This window comes from Staurois parvus, unplaced genomic scaffold (genome assembly GCF_062004578.1).
Source record: "Staurois parvus isolate SC_StPar_1 unplaced genomic scaffold, SC_StPar_1.0 ptg001065l, whole genome shotgun sequence".
Taxonomy (NCBI): Eukaryota; Metazoa; Chordata; class Amphibia; order Anura; family Ranidae; genus Staurois; species Staurois parvus.
Window position 1 is genome coordinate 1,601,122 of NW_028318861.1, and position 16,369 is coordinate 1,617,490.

General features: G+C 40.9%; 1 protein-coding gene across 2 annotated transcripts in view; it reads left to right on the plus strand.

The window, feature by feature from the left end:
- Positions 1-16,369, plus strand: part of CMYA5 (cardiomyopathy associated 5) — a 110,015-nt gene that overhangs the window by 71,718 nt on the left and 21,928 nt on the right. The window lies entirely within an intron of this gene.

Here is a 16,369-nt window from a genome sequence, read left to right on the forward strand (position 1 = left end):
AGATCAAGAACACTCTCCAGGAGGTGGGTGTATGTGTGTCAAAGTCAACAATCAAGAGAAGACTTCACCAGAGTGAATACAGAGGGTTCACCACAAGATGTAAACCATTGGTGAGCCTCAAAAACAGGAAGGCCAGATTAGAGTTTGCCAAACGACATCTAAAAAAGCCTTCACAGTTCTGGAACAACATCCTATGGACAGATGAGACCGAGATCAACTTGTACCAGAGTGATGGGAAGAGAAGAGTATGGAGAAGGAAAGGAACTGCTCATGATCCTAAGCATACCACCTCATCAGTGAAGCATGGTGGTGGTAGTGTCATGGCGTGGGCATGTATGGCTGCCAATGGAACTGGTTCTCTTGTATTTATTGATGATGTGACTGCTGACAAAAGCAGCAGGATGAATTCTGAAGTGTTTCGGGCAATATTATCTGCTCATATTCAGCCAAATGCTTCAGAACTCATTGGACACCGCTTCACAGTGCAGATGGAGAATGACCCAAAGCATACTGCAAAAGCAACCAAAGAGTTTTTTAAGGGAAAGAAGTGGAATGTGATGCAATGGCCAAGTCAATCACCTGACCTGAATCCGATTGAGCGGCATTTCACTTGCTGAAGACAAAACTGAAGGGAAAATGTCCCAAGAACAAGCAGGAACTGAAGACAGTTGCAGTAGAGGCCTGGCAGAGCATCACCAGGGATGAAACCTAGCGTCTGGTGATGTCTATATGTTCCAGACTTCAGGCTGTAATTGACTGCAAAGGATTTGCAACCAAGTATTAAAAAGTGAAAGTTTGATTTATGATTGTTATTCTGTCCCATTACTTTTGGTCCCTTAACAAGTGGGAGGCACATATGCAAACTGTTGTAATTCCTACACCGTTCACCTGATTTGGATGTAAATACCCTCAAATTAAAGCTGACAGTCTGCAGTTAAAGCACATCTTGTTCGTTTAATTTCAAATCCATTGTGGTGGTGTATAGAGCCAAAAATGTTAGAATTGTGTTGATGTCCCAATATTTATGGACCTGACTGTATACTGCATATTACATTTTATGATTTGGGGTTTGGAGACTACAAGCAAGAAAAATTCTAGTGACCCTGTTGCATTTATCTCTATTATTTCATCATACTGTATGTATATCACCTATGCAGTATGTTTTTACCAGTGCAGAGGTTGAATGTAGGAGAAGTGAGGACGTAGTAGACAAAAAAGACATGTACCAGATGTTTCAAGGCCAGGGGCGGACTGACCATTTGGAAACTCGAGGGCCCGGGGTCAGTAGGGGGCCCCACGAGATGCCCCTGGTACCCTTTTCATAGGCTTTTTTTGAGTTTGGGCAAGGACACAGGGGCCCCATGATCCCCATGAGTTGTCAGTCTGCCCCTGTTCAAGGCCTTTCACTTGTTGATATAAAATATGTTCTTCACAAACACAGGATTAAGCTATGTATTTTTGTTTATTTTCTCCAGTGACTTACAAGTGTATAGTATCAAATTAATAGCAATATGCTGCGAGTAATACAAGCAGAGCAGGGTCAAACAAGACAGTGTGGGAGGCTGGCTGCAGTGCTAATCCCAGCGAGGTGCTGAGTGACAGGACATTGCGGACACAGTGTGTATTTGGCTGGGCATCTACTCTTCATCTTTGCTACAGTTAATTGTGCCAAATGCAAATGTCCCCCTTAATGGTTCCTGTCCCCCTACACCAGCAAAGCTGACAAATGGCACTAGGACCCGTAATTCACTAAGCTATAACATATGTTATTATCTATGTTAGTTGTTATTTTCAGGCTGTTGATTGCTATGTTTAGCTCTGTTTGGTGTCATTGCTACAAATTATGTTCATGATAACAAATAAAGATCAATGTAGGTTAGTGAATTGAGCCATGTGTGCTGTCCAGTAATGGAGACAATTATTACAGTTCATATCACCAGGAAAAATCTCGGAGTTCAGTTTTACCTTTATGTGGATAAAACTGACTCCAGCCAGATATAAAAGACAAAAGTAAATGTAGATCTGCCGTATACCTAATGCCAATTTATTTTTAGTGTCACATGGAGCAGGGAAGGGTTAGAACCCCGGTTAGGTTTTTGTTGCTGTATGTATTCCCACTGGGGAGATTCACCGTTTATCCTGGGGTCATTGTCACTGGAACAGAATGTAATGGCAAATCCACCATTTTGAGTTTTCATTAGAACAGGGGTTAAAGGGGACATCTTCTAATCCAGACACTTGTGATGACAACTATCAAAGAATGGATTTGCCTCACTTTGGAAAGATTTACTCTCACTTCCTGTTGTGTCTACAGCACAGGAAATGAAGGAGAATATTCTCATTGGGACACTGAATGCAGTGTAGCCCTCTTTTGAGGGTTATGAGAAATGGCCCTTCCCAAACATGATATTGTGCTAAACCTGTAGGTAAATAAGAAAACCAGAACAAGATTAGTGCCGCTCCAGGTGAACAATCAAAGTCTCTTTGCCGCGAGTATAGCTTGAGGGTGCTTCACAGCTCATCTGTAGGACCATAGAAGAACTAAGATTCTAAGAGAATCAGAACCTTCACAAAGTGAAAAGATGGGTTTGATAAGAAAGTTGTCAGTGCCTCCACTCAGGACAGGTCCTCTTTGAACAGAGGGGATTCCCTTCCTGAGAAATTAATCAATAATCAAAGTAACTGTGAACAAAAGAACTACTGCAACCAGCTTATAACATTGACTACAAGCATATAGATGCACACCAGTATAGAAATAACCCAAGCTTTATATTAGAAAAGATTAATAAAAGTACACACATCCAATGTACAAACAGGTATTATCAGCAAAGGGGCCGATAGGAGTGTAATTGTGCACATATACTCAGGTATATAAAGTATAGTTATTGATAGAGATAACACCAGATAAAAGTTGCAGCAAAGTCCATTTACAGGCACCCCTGTGGATTGTGAGGTACCAGTCTTTGTGTCAGACCTGAGAACAAGATCAGCGATCACAGGGAGATCCTTCAACTGTTGTCCAACCAGCCTGGAACAGAGCTTCTCACTGCTGTGAACTGTGGCTTGGCTCTGAAACTCAGAGTCAGCCTTTCTACTCTGTGCATTAGTCCCTCCCTAGTAGTTTCTAATCTGACATGCAACCAGACCTAAAACTACCAGAAGTGGCCATCAGAATCCTAACCTAGCTCTAGCCCATGCCGGTTATTGAGCCTTAAGCTAAAACTAGCTACAGAATCCCAGAGCATAAGAGACAATGTTTACTAAAACAGCTAACAGTAGAGAAGAGCAGATCCCTACAGCTGAAAAATCTGACCAGAGTTTTAACTCTTCCCTACATTATCCCAAAAAAAAAATCAGGCTTTAGATATACTCATTCAGGATTGTATGTCAGTACACAGGTATTTGTTTACCCAAGTACCCACCTACAACCATTGCTTTCTGTGGTCATCTGCATGCAGCAACTGTGGCTCCCAAGAAGGGAAATACAAATTACTTTTACAGCCCCAGGCACCCATGTATATCTTTTTTTCTAAATGAAAACAGAGTATCTGTATTTGCCTTGGTACCCACCTCTTATAATCACCTGTACATCAGAGTTCTGGCTGGTAAAGGACAAGCAGCTCTTGTTCTTTGCGGTTTCGAGGAGCTGATCAGGTATGTTGCAGTGCTCATGAGCTTACAAAAAACATGCTTACAGGACTAACAGCAGGTGAGCCTATGTGAATTCATTTGAAAATGCTGAGAGTTCAGCTGCTCAGTGCCTGTCTGTGGGAAAAGTATTTAAAGATACAGTATGACACAGAATCTTAAAATTATGCCACAGAATGTATTCTTTAAAGTGGAACTCTACTCTCTGAATCCACACTATTTTAATCCTTATGTTGCTGGCATTAGTAAATAGATAGGAAGGTATATAATATTCACTTGTTTTTACCCCTTTTTTTTTTTTACATTTATTTAGTTACTTCCTAGGCAAATTGTCATACATTCCAGGGGTCTTCTGGAGGGAAGAAAGTGCTTTCTCAGCTAAGCATACCCTCCTGCCTGGAAGACAGAGCTATGGACAGATGCATTCCGGGAAGTAAATGCCACATGAATCATCTGCCCTTACTCAAGATGGATGTGGCCAGAAATGCCCTGGGGTGTTTATCAAAGTGATTTCTCCAGCAAAATAAAGCATGGAGAAATTGATGGATGGATAGTTTGCTTTGAATAATAAAAATGAATTAAATAGCGTTTTTGGTTTGTGGTGTTCAGATGCAGTGTAGTTCCGCTTTAAGGGGTCTCATGCATCGGCTGCAATGGGGCCATACAGAAACCTCCATAAAGAATTTCTAGGTCCTACAGATGCTGCCTGACATCAATTAGAAGTTGCAGCTATACACAGGTATGCGTTGACACTTGAGTAAAGTATGACCACAGACATAAGCCCAAATGCAAACTGACAGCACAAGGGGCATATGCATATCACCATAAAGTCACCATGTAATTGCTGTCAATGGGCAGCTATATACAGCAACTGTGGGTCCCAGGTAGGTTTTTACAAAGGTTTTGGGTGCTCATCCGTGATGGCCAACTTGCGGCCTTATGCCTGAGCTTTAACAAAACATTTTGAATTATACATTTATATTTAGTATTAATGGCTAATTCACACCGGTGCGTTGATCAGCATTTTAGTGCAGCTGTAAATTGCAGATCAACAGAAGGACATCTGAAAACATTAATTTCCAATGTGTCCTAGTCACACTATAGCACTGCGTTGACCTGTTTTTCGCTAAAATGCAACATGTATGAATTTTAGAGCAATGCAATGGATGTCAGCACATGTCAATGCATTGCACAGGATATCCTGTGAAAATGCAGAGCGCTTTACCGTGTACTAAAATGCACATCAACTGAAGTCAAAATGTATGTCAGTGGATGTTAAAATGTATGTCAACAGACGTATGTGTGCAACTAAAATAGATGGAAATGTACATCCATTTTCCATAGATTTTAGCTCAAGTCAGTGTGAATGGACCCTAAATGTAGGTGGACCTGTGCTAGGTGAAGGAGAAGGGTAAGTATTTGTACAGATGGGGGCACTCAGGAGGGTGGGGACAATTGAGTAAAAGGACAATTGTATGATTGTCCTTTAGGTGATGCCCTCTTCAGTTACATACAATCGTTTCTCTTTCCCTCATACCACTTGGCCGCCGAGAATGAAAAGAGGAAGCTCTGTGTAAGGGCCAGTTCACACCAAATGCAGTCCAGTGCATTTTTTTCTCTGCATCAAAAACGCACTGATAGTAGGCTACATGGTTTCCAATGGCATAGTTCAAACCCATGACCCTGCATTCACTATATTTGGTCTCCCAACGTAAATATAAAAACTGTTACATACCTTTTCTCATGAGCAGGTAGAGCATTCTTGTGACTTTTATCAGTGTCCAGCAGAGCACTGGTTAAAGCTTGTAGGAGGAGTTTTCATTCTGCTCTAGGAGGATGTAGAACCCCTGACCTCTGTCTGGGCAGTGCTCATTGGCCCTGTGCAGATCACATGCACTCCACGAAGAATACAAAAAAACTCCCTAGCAATACACACCAAACTGAGCATGTGCAGAGTGTCTCCACACGATATGTTTTATCAGGAGATAAGAAGGGAACACTGGAAGAAGGGGAATATCAGAGGAGTCATGATCAAACCGCATTTTTAGACAATGCAGAGGATTAACCCCTTAGGTTCCACAGTGAGTATACAGTAACAAGCATGTTTTACTGCATATACAGACTGATTTTACTGTTGTGGGTTTAGTAACACTTTAAGTTGAAGAAAAAGAGAGGGGGAAAAAATGAACCAGAACACTTCAAAAACATAATGGAATGCTTCAAAAACGCACATACAGAAACGCATCCGGACTGTGGTTTTATGGTGTGAACCAACCCTGAGTCCTAAACTGACATATTGAGCTTACATAGTGCTGAGTGCTCTCTCCCTGCCTCAAAGCACTGGGCCAATCACCAAGCACCAGCATGGACATGTGGGAGGAGTGAGAGTGAGTCGCATGCTCACCATACCTTGAGTATTTCTCTTCTCTCCCATTGGCTGAATAGAGGGACCAAAGAGAGGGTGAGCAGCTGGGGAGGCAGAAGTTAAGTGAACTAGTAGCTTTTCTCTGCAGGGCAGAGCATAGCTTCATTTTAGTTTCTAAGTCTGATACTATGATGTCATTTTTATGTTTAGACTGTACCTCCTCATGGGGGCCAATAAATCAGTGGTTCCTTCAGTTTCATGATATGCGTGAATGTGAATAGGCTGCTAGATATGCAGCTTAGGCCTCTCAATTTACCATTCATCAAAGATTGATTTCAAAGATAGATTCTTCCATGCCCTTTATGTGTCCTCTGCTGGGGTACTATTCCTGCACCCTACACTTCATACACAGTCCAATTATTAAACACTTGAAAATCACCTTTTAAACTGTGCAGTCAGACATTCTGGGTGCTCCTGGTGCCAGAGTCACATGAACTATGGCTGGTAACAAACTGGTTTTAGAGAAATATCAGCAAGACAGTCTAGATCATATTGGCAGTGAATATAGACAGAAGGTTTTGTAATTATTAAAGTGCAATTATGCAGCGCTCCTAAAAAAACTACTAAATGTGCTTAGAAAATTATAAATACCTAAAATTTGTGCTATAACTCAACCAGACATAAATCAATCGAAGTAAATGAAATATATATGAAAAAATATATATAAAAAAATATATAATCAATTCATATAGTGATAGTCCTAAAGTCAATTCATAAATTCCAACAAAGTGCTTTTTTTGTTCAAGAAAAGCACTTTGTTGGAATTTATGAATTGATTTTTGGGACTATCACTATATGAATTGATTATATATTTTTCATATATTTATATTTTCATATATATTTCATTTACTTTGATTGATTTATGTCTGGTTGAGTTATAACACAAATTCGGGTAAATATAACTTTCTAAGCACATTTAGTAGTTTTTTAGGAGCGCGGCATAATTGCACTTTAATAATTTTTCATATTACACATTTATATGAGTGTGTGTATCAGTTCCATTGAATCATAGTAATATAAAAAGTTATATTTTAATCACAGGTAATCCTAGTGGCTCACAAGCACTTTATTATTAGAAGGTTTTGTAATGTCCTACGATTACTGACCGAGAGCTGAGATGGGCTAATATGGACTGAGAGACTGGCATGATGCAATGGTCTTTAATGACCAAGATTGCTAATACACAGTAAGGAGGGAAAATGGTCTGAAATAGGAAGGAAAGATCTGAATAGTAAGCTCGAAAGAGCAGGGCCCTCGAACCCCTCATGTATTGTTTGTTACTGTATTGTCTCATGTACTGTCCCCCACTATATTGTACAGCGCTGAGCAAACTTTTTGGCGCTATATAAATACTGTATAATAATATTGACCCGCAAAGCATAGCCCCTGTAAAAGAGAGGAGCATGGCTGTACTTTTTTCATTCTGGTTCTCATTAATCAAAGTCACATTCATTTCCAATGTGTCCTATTAACATCATAACACTGCGTTGTGCTAAAATGCAGCATGCAATGCAGCAATGTATGTCAATGGAAATCAGTGCGTGACTAAACTGGATGGAAATGTACATCCATTTTCCATACATTTTAGCACAAGTCATTGTGAATTGGCCCTAAATGTAGGTGGACCTGTGCTAGATGAAGACGAAGGGTAAGTATTTGTCCAGATGAGTGACACATAGGAGGGTGGGGACAATTGATTAAAGGACAGTTGTATGGTTGTCCTTTAGGTGACGCCCTCTTAGGTGATGCCCTCTGCAATGGTCTTTAATGACCAAGATTGCTAATACACAGTAAGGAGGGAAAATGGTCTGAAATATGAAGTAAAGCCCTGAATACTGACCCTCAGACCATTTGACCCACAGAGCATATAGCCCCTTTGGTACAGAGGAGCATGGTTGTACTATTTTCATTCTGGTTCTCATTAATCAGACACATATCCCATACTTTTTATTAGGGATGTACCAAAATTTCGGTGGCCGAAAGTCTTGGCAGAAAACACCCCTTTCTGCTGTCGGCTGATATGAAAAAAAGCACCGATACAGGTGCCGAAAAAATCCCACCCCTCGCTGCCATCTGCCGTCACCCCTCGCCGCCGCTCGGTAGTTCTCATCCTTAATTGAGAAACCATCGAACGATCCCGGCGCTGGGCATAGAGATTAGTGAAGGAAAGATGGCCTCCACTCATCTCTATGCCCTTGGAGGACCAGAGCGATGTCACTTCTGGTTCCGGCCATTATATATATATATTTTTTTTTTTAAAGCACTAGATCAATGCTTTTTTTTTATCCAATGCAGTACATTGCAGAGGAGAGATGTGGGGTCTTATTGACCTCATATCTCTCCATAAAGAGGACCTGTCACTAATTATTTCTATCACAAGGGATGAATGCATTTCTTGTGATAAGAATAAAAGTGATTAAATTTTTTTTTAAAGGGACAGTGAAAAAAAAACGCATACTTAGGCCATGCCCACATATGTAAATGGTGTTCAAACCACACACATGCGGTATCGCCACGAACGTCGGAGCAAGAGCACTAATTCTCTAGACCGCCTGTGTAACTTTACAATGCTAACCTGTAGAATTTTTAAAGCATCACCCATGGAGATTTTTAAGTACCGCAGTTTCACGCCATTCCACGAGCATGCACAATTTTAAAGCATGACATGTTGGGTATCTATTTATTCACTGTAACATCCTCTTTCATATTGTAGAAAAAATGGGGTATTTTTTTTTTTTTTTAAATCAAAGTGTATTTTGTTTCCCAAAAAAACTGCGCATTTTGGTTTTCGGCCAAGTGCATGTTGAATTTTCGGTTTCGGTACCAGAATTTTCATTTCGGCATACCACTACTTTTTAATATACATATAAACAATATAGGGTCTGGGATTAAAAATACCATTTCAGTCTTTGCAGATGACACCAAGCTGTGCAGTGGAATAACGTCCTTACAGGATGTCTTCAACTTACAAGCTGACCTCAATGCACAGTGTAACTGGGCAACTATGTGGCAAATGAGGTCTAATGTTGATAAATGTAAGGTTCTGCACTAGGGAGCTAAGAATATGCATGCATCATACATACTAGGGGGGGTACAACTGGGGGAATCAATGGTGGAGAAGGATCTGGGGGTTCTGGTAGATCACAAGCTTAATAATGGCATGCAATGCCAAGCTGTGGGTTCTAAAGCGAGCAAAATCCTCTCTTGTATTAAAAGAGGTATAGACTCCAGAGAGAGAGAGAGATATCATATTACCCCTGTACAAATCATTAGTAATAACTCATCTGGAATATGCAGTTCAGTTTTGGGCACCAATTCACAACAAGAACATTGGGGAACTGGAGAAAGTACAGAGAAGGGCAACCAAACTGATAAGAGGCATGGAGGAGCTCAGCTATGAGGAAAGATTAGAGGAACTGAATTTATTCTCTCTTGAGAAGAGATTAGGGGGGAATATGATCAACATGTATAAATACATCAGTGGTTCATATAGTGAACTCGGTGTAGAGCTATTCACCCTGAGGTCATCACAGAGGACAAGGGGGCGCTCTCTACGTCTGGAAAAGATATTTAATCTCTAAACACGGAAAGGTTTCTTCACAGTGAGAGCTGTGAAAATGTAGAATAGAGTTGGTTCTTGCCAGCCCAGTGGATTGCTTTAAAAAAGGCCTGAATTCTTTCTTAGATACACAGAATATAACTGGATACTAACATTTATAGGAAAAGTTGATCCAGGGAATATCCAATTGCCTCTTGAGGGATCAAGAAGGATTTTTTTTCCCTGCAGGAGCAAATTGGACATGCTTTGCTGGGTTTTTTTGCCTTCCCCTGGATCAATTGTGAGTATAGGATTATTACTTTTTCTTTTTTTTTTAATGGTTGAAATGGATGGATTTTTGTCTTTTTTCAGCCAGACTAACTATGTAACTATCTAACATTAATTTCCAATGTGTCCTATTCACACCACAACACTGCATTGACCTTTTTCATTCTTAAGGAAACATGTAGTGATTAAAATATACCATTATTATACAGGATTTATACAACAACAGTTTTCTCAGCGCTAGACATGTTTCCATTTCATCACAATTCAATTTTCATCAGAAAATGTGATTTGCGGAGATTCGTATAAATGTAAATCTCGGAATGGGCATCATATCGAATATAAACAAATCTGAAAAAAGTTACAATTCAATGAATGAATGTGTTTGTCTCATTTGGATGACATCACATGATTTGATAGTAGTTCAGGCCCATAGGGAAATGAATTACATTTTTGAATTAGTTCAGTTTTTCAGATATACACTGCTCAAAAACATTAAAGGAACACTTTGAAAACACATCAGATCTCAATTGGGAAAAATCTCATGCTGGATATCTATACTGATATGGACTGGGTAATGTGTTAGGAACGCAAGGATGCCCAATCGCTTGATGGAAATGAAAATTATCAACCTACAGAGAACTGAATTCAAAGACACCCCAAAAATCAAAGTGAAAAAATGATGCAACAGGCTAGTCCATTTTGTTGAAGTTGTATTGCAGCAACTCAAAATGCTACTCAGTAGTTTGCATGGCCCCCACATGCTTGTAGGCATGCATGACAACATTCGGGGCATGCTCCTAATGAGACGGACGACCGATGGTGTCTTGGGGTAATTCCTCCCAGATCTGGACCAGGACATCACTGAGCTCCTGGACAGTCTGAGGTGCAGCCTGGCATCTTCGGATGGACCAAAACATATCCCAGAGGGGTTCTATTGGATTTAGGTCAAGCGAGCGTGGGGGCTAATCAGTGGTATCAATTCCTTCATCTTCCAGGAACTGCCTGCATACTCTTGCCACATGAGGACGGGTATTATCATGCACCAGGAGGAACCCAGGACCCACTGCACCAGCATAGGGTCTGACAATGGGTCCAAGGATTTCATCCCAATACCTAATGGCCCTAATGGCAGTCAGGGTGCCATTGTCTACCCTGTAAAGGTCTGTGCATCCCTCCATGGATATGCCTCCCCAGACCATCACTGACCCACCACCAAAACAGTCATGCTGAACGATGTTACAGGCACCATAACATTCTCCATGGCTTCTCCAGAACCTTTCATGTCTGTTACATGTGCTCAGGGTGAACCTGCTCTCATCTGTGAAAAGTACAGGGCGCCAGTGGCGGACCTGACAATTCTGGTGTTCAATGGCAAATGCCATTTGAGCTCTATGGTGCTGGGCATGAGCACAGGGCCCATTAGAGGACGTAGGGACCTCAGGCCACCCTCATGAAGTCTATTTCTGATTGTTTGGTCAGAGACATTCACACCAGTGGCCTGCTGGAGGTCATTTTCTAAGTCTCTGGCAGTACTCATCCTGTTCCTCCTTGCACAAAGGAGCAGATACCAGTCCTGCTGATGGGTTAAGGACCTTCTACGGCCATGTCCATCTCTCATAGAGTAACTGCCTGTCTCCTGGAATCTCCTCTATGCTCTTGAGACTGTGCTGGGATTGATATTGATGTGTCATCCTGGAGGACTTGGACTGCCTGTGCAACCTCTATAGAGTCCAGGTATCACCTCATGCTACAAGTAGCGACACTGACCCTAGCCAAATGCAAAACTAGTGAAAAACAGTCAGAAAAGATGAGTAGGGAAAAAAATGTCAGTGGCCTCCACCTATAAAACCATTCCTGTTTTGGGGATCATCTCATTGTTGCCCATCTAGTTGCCCATCTAGTGCACTTGTTAATTTCATTAACACCAAAGCAGATTAATCTGATTAACAACCCTCTCTGCTACTTAACTGACCAGATCAATATCCCAGGAGTTTAATTTGATGCTATACTCTGATTAAAAAGCGTTCCTTTAATTTTTTTGAGCAGTGTAGTAAATTTGTGATTTAAATTTCATTTGTAATGGTCACAGTCAGTCAGTTCAGTTCCATAGTCTAACGCAATTATTAGGTTTGAATGTGGGGCTACTGAATTCCGCATTATTTATTCCATTGTGTCCAAAAATAATGAATCCTTCCAAATAGTTTTGATCTATGAATATCTTATCCATCCAAAATATATAGCGATCTTCTGAAAAAAAATGCTACATTTTAAGAATCTACCTGGACCAACAAATATACAAAACAAATGCTGAATATAACAAAATATAACAAAATTAATCCCAAAAATAAATCACTTCAACATAATGAATATGACGAAAAGAAATTCTTCAATGAACAAATACATGCAAAACAAACCAAAATGAAAATTGTGAAAATTGGTGAGAAACAAACTCGATATCTCCTGCACAACCTCTTCCCAATATTGTTGGGGCAACGATATACCATATGAATAAAATCATCAGTATCAGGGCGACATTTAGGACATTCAGCACTGGAGAGTAAACCAGTTGGGCAAGTATCTGGAGGTGTTTTGCAACACACTAGCCATTTCCTCCAAAATAGAGGACCTTTGCTCTTCAGACATTGAACCTATCTCTGAAGATCATAAGTGGGCTGTTCACTGATCATCATACAATAAGTAGCCTGAAAGTATGAATACATATACTCTAGATATCAGAGACTTAGTAGATATCACTAAGCTGACTCTGCTAATCAGAATGGCATAATTTGTAATAAGGTGGAGCAGAGCAAAAAGTGCAGTTTGGGCAAATCCAGTTTTAAAGCAAAGCCGTCATATAACTGAAACAGTCTAGTGAGGCTAAATGTATAGATGCACCTTTTACATGTTTAAAAAAAATACCTTCATGCCTCCTGGTAGCCCTTTAAGCAGTCTTTAATGCCTGGGAGGGGAAGAGGCTTCTCTATCTTGTGGCCATTGTAATGGGCTCTTACAGTGGTCACATATTCATGAGCCCATTCCGCTGGTTCCCAATCAGAAGCCATGACTGAGAGCTGTCAGTGACAGCTTGAACAGTGTGCTAGCAGCATGCAGTTAGCGTGCTCTCTTTAGGCCACCATGAACACATATGTGCAGTGCCTCGATGTTAAAGCCCACTTTTCTTGCCATCAAAAATATCCGTTATGCGGTTAGCAAGAAGTAAAGAGCTGGACAGCTAAAGCTTACAATTAACACACAGTTAACTGAGTCAGAAGAGTGATTCCTCTTCAACTTTCTGCTCTGTAGGTATCCATGCTGTGCTTTCTATTAGGAATACTCACAATGCATCTGACACCAGTGTCATGTGTATACCCATTATTACATTTTTATATAATGAATAATTTACAGAAATAGTAAACAAAAATTAAATTTTTTTTTTAACTTTAGCTACAAGTGACCCAAAACATTATAGTTTCCCCTAAAAAACTGTACAACTCCTTCACAACCAAATCTAGATTGAAATAAATATAGTTTTCTATTTGAAGATCACTATTTTTTTTCTTTTTTTTGTTAATACTAAAGTGGTTGTATCCCTTTTAAGAACCCTTTCTCACCACTGCAGTGACCTACGTGCATGTTAATGTGGTATGCTGTGTGTAATCATGATTTTTCCTAAGGTGGTCCATTCGTTTTGCATAGGCTGCCAATGTAGCATAATGCACCTGAAAGTGGACAAGGACCATTTTTTCTAACAAAGCACAACACACAGATAGTGCCTCTGTGCTCTGTGGTGTTCAGCAAAGCACAAACCTTTGAGTGTGTTTGGCTTGCCATTCAAAATGACAACACAATTGGAGGTTTGATAATAAAGCAGACAGGCTCTATTATTTTTTATTCTATTTCATGGAATACATAATGTCTAACAGGAACTTTTGTCAGGACTATGAAAAAACAAAAGTCTCCCTGATTGTTGGCAAACATCTGATACTTTTGTTTATCAGATACTGCAATGGGGAGTTGAAAGCTTAACACCTCTATTTGGCCAGCAGACACAAATTCCACTGAGCATTTACAGCAAGATAAATTTCAAACTTCAAGCTGCAACATTATCTGTCCCGGGGTCTTTCCTCATTTTCAAAAGCTTTTGTGTTATCCTATTCCTTGGAGTGATTCGGGGCCTTTGGTGACGGTGTCTATAGCATAACACATGATGTTACTTTTATACTCTTGTTTCTGTAACTGTTTAGTTGATTGTTGATGTAGTAAAGAGAAACTCTGGGCAACAGACTCAAGTACTAATGATACCCAGCAAACATTGCCATTGTGATAATATCATATAGTCAAAGCAACAAAAAAATTTTGTGGTCCGCTTACAATCTTCTTCAAATTTAGTGGTTAAAAATCAGCAGCATCTAATAGTTACAAGACACTAATGCGTTTCAGCTTTGCAGCCTTGTTTGGACAAGACCCCAGCTGTTGAACCGATAATCCATGAACTGTATTGGTGGAGAAGTAGAGCTCTCTTTCTCTTTGTTCTAAAATCATAGAGTCCTCTAAGGATAGTGTCACAATTATTAGTTCCCTCATGGACACAGGCTATAGGTAGGCCATGTTGAATGCAGCATGTGGGACAAAAGCAGAGATGACGGGGAGGGGAGAAGACAATAGGAACTGGACACAAGACTATAGTGCCAAGATTTAACTGGATACTGATATTATAGGTAGGTTGAGCTAGGGAATATCTGATTGCCTATTGGGAAATCAGAAAGGTTTTTCTATCCCACTGGAGCAAATTGAATCCTGTTTATTGGGGTTTTTTGCCTTCCTGGGTCAACTGCAGGTATAGAATTGTATACATGAAGGTGTTGTATTTGTGTGTGTATGTTTTTTCTCTGTGGATAGATTCTTCAGTTTTCTCTTTTTCAACCATACTAATGTAGCATTACCCCCTTAGGAGCCGCTAGAGATTTGGGTCCCTCTATAGTCCTGCACAGCCAGGGAACATGCATTCCTCACAGACTTGCATCCAGGAGACAGTAAACAGTCCTTGAGCTTGTTTTTTTTTCTGTTTTATTAAGGGGTATTAAACCTGGATGGGGTAAGGGGTGTATGGGATGCCCAAGGGAACTGCAACTGAAGACCGCTTACTGGAACTATGCACAAGTCTTTACAAAGATAACTTCTCTTCTTGGAGAGCACTCCAACCTCTCCTGGTGTACCCCCCCCTGACCCCAGAGAATCCCCCTCTATCCAGCTGTCTGAAGGAATGGGCAAGGGCATCCAGTACCTGCCTCGTTAAGATAAATAGTCCTGGGTAAGGAGCTAATCAAGTTCTCTACCAGTGTGTTTCCTTTTCCCTAAACTGTCCAGGGGATGTAGGATTACTCATTCAGCCCTGGTCCTATAAGCTGTTGGGTTAGTAGCTGCTTTCTGGCCTTCTGCTGGGCTAGCTCCTTCCCTGCTGCACAGGTGGTTCTCACTCTGGGGGCCAATGAGGTCTGAGCTTTCCTCCTCTGCAGCACCACTGCCTGGAGGTAGGCCCTTTCCCAACTGGCCCCCCTCCCAGGCTCCTGTACCTAAGCCTTCTCACTCCATCTTCCAGCCAAACTCTCCCAATGCTGAGCAGGCTCGGTCACTCTTAAGGGCTGTCCTGACCCCATACCAAGCATCTTGGTTGAGAATTGGCCAGGGTCCCCTAAGTGTGCAGGCCAGCCCCTCCTCACCTCTGTACACTGCTTCTAGAATATTCTCCAAGATTCTAGAGCAGTGGGAGGTATCAGGGAATTGACCTGCTGAGCCTCTCAGCCCTGACCTGAAATAACCCCTCCTGGCTCAGCCCAGGCTGCTACTAAGCCTACCTAGCTAGAAAAAACCTTAGCTAGCTCCCCCTAGCTATCCAGGATGCTGCTACACTAACTATGTTACTATATAAGACAGATTTGCAGGTGATCAGAACAAGAGCTCAGCATGTCCAGAATAAAAACACAGCTCCTATATTTCCATTTTGGGCTTTGGAAATGGGAAGAAAAGTTAGATCTTCTGCTGGATTTTTGTTGCTGTTGGAGAGATTTCTCCTCACTTCCTGTCCCAGTGACACCGTAAACACTGTAGCAAGGTGAGTTTCCTATTGCTCAACTCTGGAATGATTTATGTATGTATTTATTGGAAGAATTCACAACACCGATATATACTGCTTTTCTGTGTATTTAGCAGAGTATCAGTGTGCATAAAACACCAAAAAAATGCCTGGTAGCTTACCCTCTATTGTGTGAAGGGTCAGTGTTTTTTCCGTTAAGGTAAATTACCTCCTTTCCTAGGGTGACAATACTAACAGAGCCTGCTCCTCTGCAGGAGCAGCATTGCCAACCTAGGACATGCAAACTGCTGGTTGGCTGCATGGTAGCACATATATGAAACCAGCCTATTGAACAGCTTTTAGCTTCTGTTTCAACTATTGCCATAATGTGTGCGCT